The sequence below is a fragment of the Vanacampus margaritifer genome, chromosome 11, assembly GCF_051991255.1.
Source record: "Vanacampus margaritifer isolate UIUO_Vmar chromosome 11, RoL_Vmar_1.0, whole genome shotgun sequence".
NCBI lineage: Eukaryota > Metazoa > Chordata > Actinopteri > Syngnathiformes > Syngnathidae > Vanacampus > Vanacampus margaritifer.
In genome coordinates this window covers 24,196,324-24,202,491 of record NC_135442.1, presented here as the reverse complement: position 1 = coordinate 24,202,491, position 6,168 = coordinate 24,196,324, and the positions used below count along the sequence as shown (strand labels likewise).

Sequence of the window (6,168 nt, the reverse complement as noted above, 5' to 3'; positions counted from 1 at the left end):
CCTTAAATTCACATCTCAAGTGGACCGGAAGCCAATGCAGTTCAAAGTGGAGGTGGGTACATCAGGGATCAGCTCTGAGCCTCTTCTTGTTCTCTATGGTAATGGACAGGATCACAGACGAGGTTAGACAGGAATCTCCATGGACTATGATGTTTGCAGATGACATTGTGATCTGTAGTGAGCTCAGGGAACAGGTGGAGGAGAAGCTAGAGGCATGGAAGTTTGCCCTGGAAAGGAGGGGAATGAAGGTTAACCTTAGCAAGACGGCGTATCTGTGTGTGAATGGGAGAGACCCAAGTGCAAGAGTGAGGTTACAGGGAGATGAGACCAAGAAGGTGGAGGAGTTTTAAGTATTTAGGGTCAACAGTCCAGAGCAATGGAGAGTGTGGAAAAGAAGTGAAGAAGCGTGTGCAGGCAGGCTGGAACGGGTGGAGAAAAGTGTCTGGTTTGATGTGTGATAGAAGAGTTTCAGGTCAAATGAAAGGAAAGGTTTATAAAACTGTGATGAGACCAGCAATGTTGTTTGGTCTGGAGACAGTGCCACTGAGGAAAAGACAGGAGGCAGAGCTGGAGGTGGCAGAGATGAAGATGCTGAAGTTCTCTTTGGGAGTGAACAGTATGGATAGAATCAGGAATAAGTACATCAGAGGGACAGCACATGTAAGAGCAGGGGTGGCCAAGTTCGGTCCTCGAGAGCCACTATCCAGCCTATTTCTCTCCACTAACACACCTGATTCATGATCAGGATCGTTATCAGGCTTCTGCAAAGCTTGCTAATGAGCTGATCATTACATTCAGCTGCGCTAAAGGAGGAAAACAGGCTGGATAGTGGCTCTTGAGGACCAAACTAGGCCACCCCTGTGTTAGAGGCTTTGGAGATAAAGTCCATAGAGGCCAGACTGAGATGGTTTGGACATGTCCAGAGGAGAGATAGTGAGTATATTGGCAGAAGGATGCTGAGTTTCCAAATGCCAGGCAGGAGGTCTAGAGGAAGATCAAAGAGGAGGTTTATGGATGTAGTTAAAAAGGACATGAAGGTAGTTGGTGTGACAGCAGTGGATGCAGAGGACAGGGTTAGAAGGAGACAACTGATTCGACCCCTGAAAGGAAAAACCGAAAGGAAGGAAAAAAAAACACCTTCATTCATGTATGCTTTAGCCGCATCACGTCAACAACTGCGGGGGGAGTGTGCGAAGGTAAGCAAAGGGGAGGGGGGCAAGGGACAGTCAAACTTGTTTACGTCACATGACTGACAGGTGAACAGCCGGCGTTGCCAAGCTATGCTGTCGAGAGTGGCGACTGGAGGCTGAAGTCGCCTTGTCTCAAATGTTGCTTTTGGATCAAAAGTACAATGGAAAAGAAGCCATCAGGTGTGTTGAGCCGCATTTTGTAATAACCGTGCATTTTGTAATAAACGTCCAAAATGTAATAACTTTTTCATTTCATTTTGTAATAAAGCCGCATCATGTGATGGAACTTATTTCACCCATAGGCAACCTAGCTTAGTGTGTAGTGTGTTTGCAAAACAACACAGACATCTGGCTGATGTGGACTTAGTTGCCAAGTTAAATAACTTCTGACATGACATTTTGCAAGCTACATGTGATATATATTTTTAAATAATTTCTAGTGTGTTATTATTCAGCTTATTATAAGACGTAGTTGAGGTCCACTATGTGACAGAAGCAGCTCTATTGGGTTGTCATCATCAGCATCAATCAAACAGTTGCTCAACAGTTTTTGTATGATGTCATTGATGATTTTGAATCAAAGAAGGCTAGAAAAGTCATGTTTTAGATTTACACCTGTTAATGTTAATGCCAATTCTAAACTGTGTGAAAAACCCAGGTTGATAAATAGTTATATATATATATATATATATATATATATATATATATATATATATATATATATATTAGGGGTGTCACGATTTCGGTGTTTTATCGAAATCAATCGAAATTACGCCACAATCTCGAACATCGAAATAAAAGAAAGGATAGGCGATCGCCCCGCCCCCCATCTCCCACCACCCAGGGAACGCAAATGAGACGCAGAGAATATAGCTACTAGCTAATGGCACTTGTTAGCTGACCTGCAGCCATGGCAAGCGCGGATAAAGGAGATGCGAGAGGCTGCAGCTCTCCCCCTGTGAGGTTGCTTCCGGTGCAGACTCTCCTGTCAGGACGCCTCAACTGTGAGGACGGGAAGTGATGTATAACGCATCCAGTCCGATAGGTGGCGGCAACGCACAGTAATCTTATTTACTAACCACTAATTACAATTCAAAGAAGAAAAAGTCCACTAGTACTTGAAACGACGACGACTGACATTTAGTGGTTCTCTGTTATTATAGATAGGTGAGTTGCGGATTTTTTGGTATGCACAGCATGTTTTCTTTTGTTGGTCGCCAGTATAACTGCTGTAAACTAGAATTGTTAACCTATTCGGCGAGGTTGTCGACTTCCAATCAACTTGCACTGATGACGACAAATAACCAATGACTCTCGCTAAATCTTCTTGGTGACCTTTTGTCAGAGGCTACTAGCGAAAAATCTAGCAACATTTTCTGACGTTATTGGAGTTTTTGAGTTGAGTCTCTCGCCAGTACCAAGACAGGCTGGTCAATATAGCGTAGCACTCTTAGCTGTAGTCAGCAGTAGAGAGGATACTTTATTGAGTTATTTTTATTATAACTGAATATATGGCTTTCTTATCTAGCTCTGTAGTAAGTACTTAAAAACATACAGCACCAAAAGGTTTAATAATGTATTTATTGCATATAGGTCACTTTTAACCCCTTATCAGTAAAAAGTGATGGTGATGATGTACGTTGCATAAATTAATTAGAAAAAAAAGTTCAAGTACTCTTAATTGAAACACATAACCCCCAATATTTAAAAAAATAAATAAAAATTCAGATGCACCATTCAATTTTCCCCTCCGTTGGAAAGCCTGCAGTAGAACGCTGCACAGCATGCTGCCATTTGTTTCACTGGCCCCTTTGCCCCACCCAAAGATTTTTATAAACCAACATTTATGTCCATGTTTACGTTTCAGATTAAAAATACAATCACTCACATGCACACAATTTTGTCATGTTTTTTTTTTTTTAATCATTTCTATAATTTATAATCTAAACTTTTTCTTGGCTTTCTTTTAGATAAGAAGATCTGCCGCTGCAATTTGAATTGCAGAGCTGGAGGACATTTTCATTGTCCTATGTGTGACAAGACGTCACAGCTACGCTATGGCTGACCGCTATGCTGTAGCAAGCTGGCGACCACCAGCATCATGCAACCCACTTGCAAGCTTACCTGTATGTGCAACATGCCTTACTGATTTTATTCAAATTAGAGTTCTTGTGTATTTTAACAGTTTGCTTTTGAATTTTTTTGTCGTTAGAATGATGCTTCAATCAGAGATGCCATTGTCATTCCTGTGTGGAAACCTGAGCATTTCCTGCTTTCTGTAAGTGATGGTTACTGTAACATGAGGGAAATTTGTATCAAATGCAAAAGTGGTTCAGATAATGGATGGATGAATGGTTGTTTGTTATCTATTTGAGAGTATTGTGGTTGGGTTGTCTTGTTATGTCTTGTCACGTGATGACACACAATGTCAACTTTAAATGTCACTAACCGCAATTGTAGGTTTTGAAACCAAGACAGCGAGACATAGACTTTCTCAACTCCAAATGTGCTCAAGCCCCACTTTGATTTGGTGATCAAGAGATGTAGGAACTGCTGAAGTCCAAAAACGCTTTTGTGTGCTTTTGGGAGGTCTACTATTGGGTTTTAAGTAGATCATGTTCTGATCTGTGAGAGCCTTTTCATGGTGCAATATAAATGTATGAAATCATAGTTACCAATTAATTTATACCAACAATTGAGCATAGCAACAGGCACCATAAAAAGCCTGTTAAATGCATGTGGGGAGTGTGACTGCATGGATTGAAATGCATGGATGGTGTGTCCCGAATTGGAGCCAGTAGTGCCTGTACTGAATGAAATGTCCTCGTATTGATCATTTTATTGACTATTTAGCATTAATGCAATTGTCTTTTCTATTTTAGAAACCTTTCCCAGTCACTGAATCCTGGCAAGTGGACTGAGAAAACCGGATTACAAATACCGGTAAGAGTAAGAAGTATTTATAATGTATGCATAGTTAAAAAGTTAAATACTGTTTAAAAACCACCAACAACAACAAAACTGACACAGCTTCTTTTTGGACATTGTAGGGTTTTCCAGGACTATCTTGGGATTGACTGTGGCATCGTCATGTTGATGGTAGTAACTATTATTTGCTTGGTGTAATTTAATGTATGTTAAAGAAATCAGCATTACATTTGCTATGTTTTTCTTCAAGAATGCCTTCTACAATGTTTTGGATGCTCCCTATGGCTTCACTATTGTAAGTTAATTCACTCAAAGCAAGCTCAAAACTACATCAACAAAATACTTAACTCCGACATACACAATCCAAGTTTTTGATTTTTAGATATTTTTTTAGATGGACATGTCACTTTTGCGGCAGTGGTAGTGTATTGTCCTAATGGAAAACTTTGACCTTGGGAGTTGATACTACAAAGGCTTAGTTTAGTTTTTTTTTTTTTAATTGCCTAATCATTTTTTTTAAACCATGGAAAGCTGTCTCCTCACTGGACAGACTCTTTAAAAGCCCTCCTGTGAGGTGAGGTGTTGCCAGTGTTTTGGCTGAGGAAAAGGAACGTGGATGACAATAAAGTCAGATTTTAATTTTGTGTTAGTCCCATTTGAGTTTTTTTGTTTTGGTTTCATAGCCATTGCGGTACAGGAAGACATTCTCTCTCTCTCTCTCTCTCTCAATCTCTCTCTCTCTGTCTGTCTGTCTCTTTCTCTGTCTGTCTGTCTGTCTCTGTCTCTCTCGCTCTCTGTGTCGATTGCAGAAATGCAGCAAAGTGGGATAAGGCCAATCACAAACTCTTCTCTGCCAGAGTGGACCTGCCCAAAGTTCTGTGCATGGGGGAGGAGGAACAGGCTGAGGCCACTGAGCTGAAAGAACCACGAAAAAGAAGAAATCCTGGAGGTCTTCAAATTCAAGTTCCACAACACTCAGGACCTGTTGTTCTTCTGTGAAACTATAGCTGATAAAAATAAATATTTGGTATATTGTGTTAATGCAGATTATTAAATAAAAGTAAGTCTTTGATCATGTTGTTTTCTCATCAAGCCCTTAATTCATTTGGATACAGTGTTGATCTCAAGAGTGTAGGTAGGTAGCAGTGGTATTATTTAGTTTGTATTTAGGTGTTCCAGCCGCACAGTACTTGGCATAGACCAGGGATAGGCAAGTTCGGTCTTAGAGAGCCGCAGTCCTGCATGTTTTCGGTGACTCCTGCCTGCAACCCAGGTGTTTCAAATCATCAGCTCATAATTACGTTTTGCAGGAGCCTCTCAGCTGTGTTCGAGAAGGGAGACATAATAAACATTCAGGACTGCGGCTCTCTAGGACCGAACTTGCCTACCCCTGGCATAGACCTAAAACAAAACTGAAATTTATGGCAGTAAATAATACAATTACAATATAATAAAAACAAATTCCCATTGCTAGTACCTCTACGATTTTTATTTTGTCATGAAAATAACACGAAATATATGGCAGTTAACTCTTTGACTGCCAAAAACGTTTAATAACGTTTAGTAAAATCCAAATGAGGACTGCCAAAGACGTTAAAAGACCTTCACTATGTTTTTTTTTGGAAGCTGTGCTGAAAGTATCAAGCAGATCTAGTTAGTATAATGACTATTTTTGGGCAATAGATGGCAGCGATGACTCTCTTTGGACAAGATTGGGTAGGCGTCAGTAGAAGACGTGAGGCGGAGCTAGAGTGTTGAGGGGACAATGGCTGAGGAAGCGAAAATGGCGACCGGTTGCAAGCAGCTCACGCTTGAGCATTTTTTTCAAAGACGAAAAGCATCGACCAATGCTAAAGAGCACATTGATGACGACGATGATGATGATGGTGACTCCGAGGTTGATGCCGAAGTTGGAAGCGTTGACGCGGCGGCTATGAGCACGTCGTAAAGCCTCACCGGTTAGCGATGCTAACGCCGGAAAACGCGGTGCACAACCGAGCACTTCTGCACAGGCGGACGTTCAATCGGACGACGAAGAGTACCCCGAGTC

At 41.1% G+C, this 6,168-nt stretch overlaps 1 long non-coding RNA gene across 1 annotated transcript; it reads left to right on the top strand.

Annotated features, from left to right (window-relative positions):
* The first annotated feature begins 825 nt into the window (after window positions 1–825).
* LOC144060682 (uncharacterized) lies at window positions 826–5,320 on the top strand. Its single transcript, XR_013295976.1, has 4 exons — window positions 826–3,316; window positions 3,403–3,468; window positions 4,073–4,133; window positions 4,241–5,320. It is a non-coding gene; the product is annotated as an uncharacterized LOC144060682 (long non-coding RNA).
* Window positions 5,321–6,168: the final 848 nt, after the last annotated feature.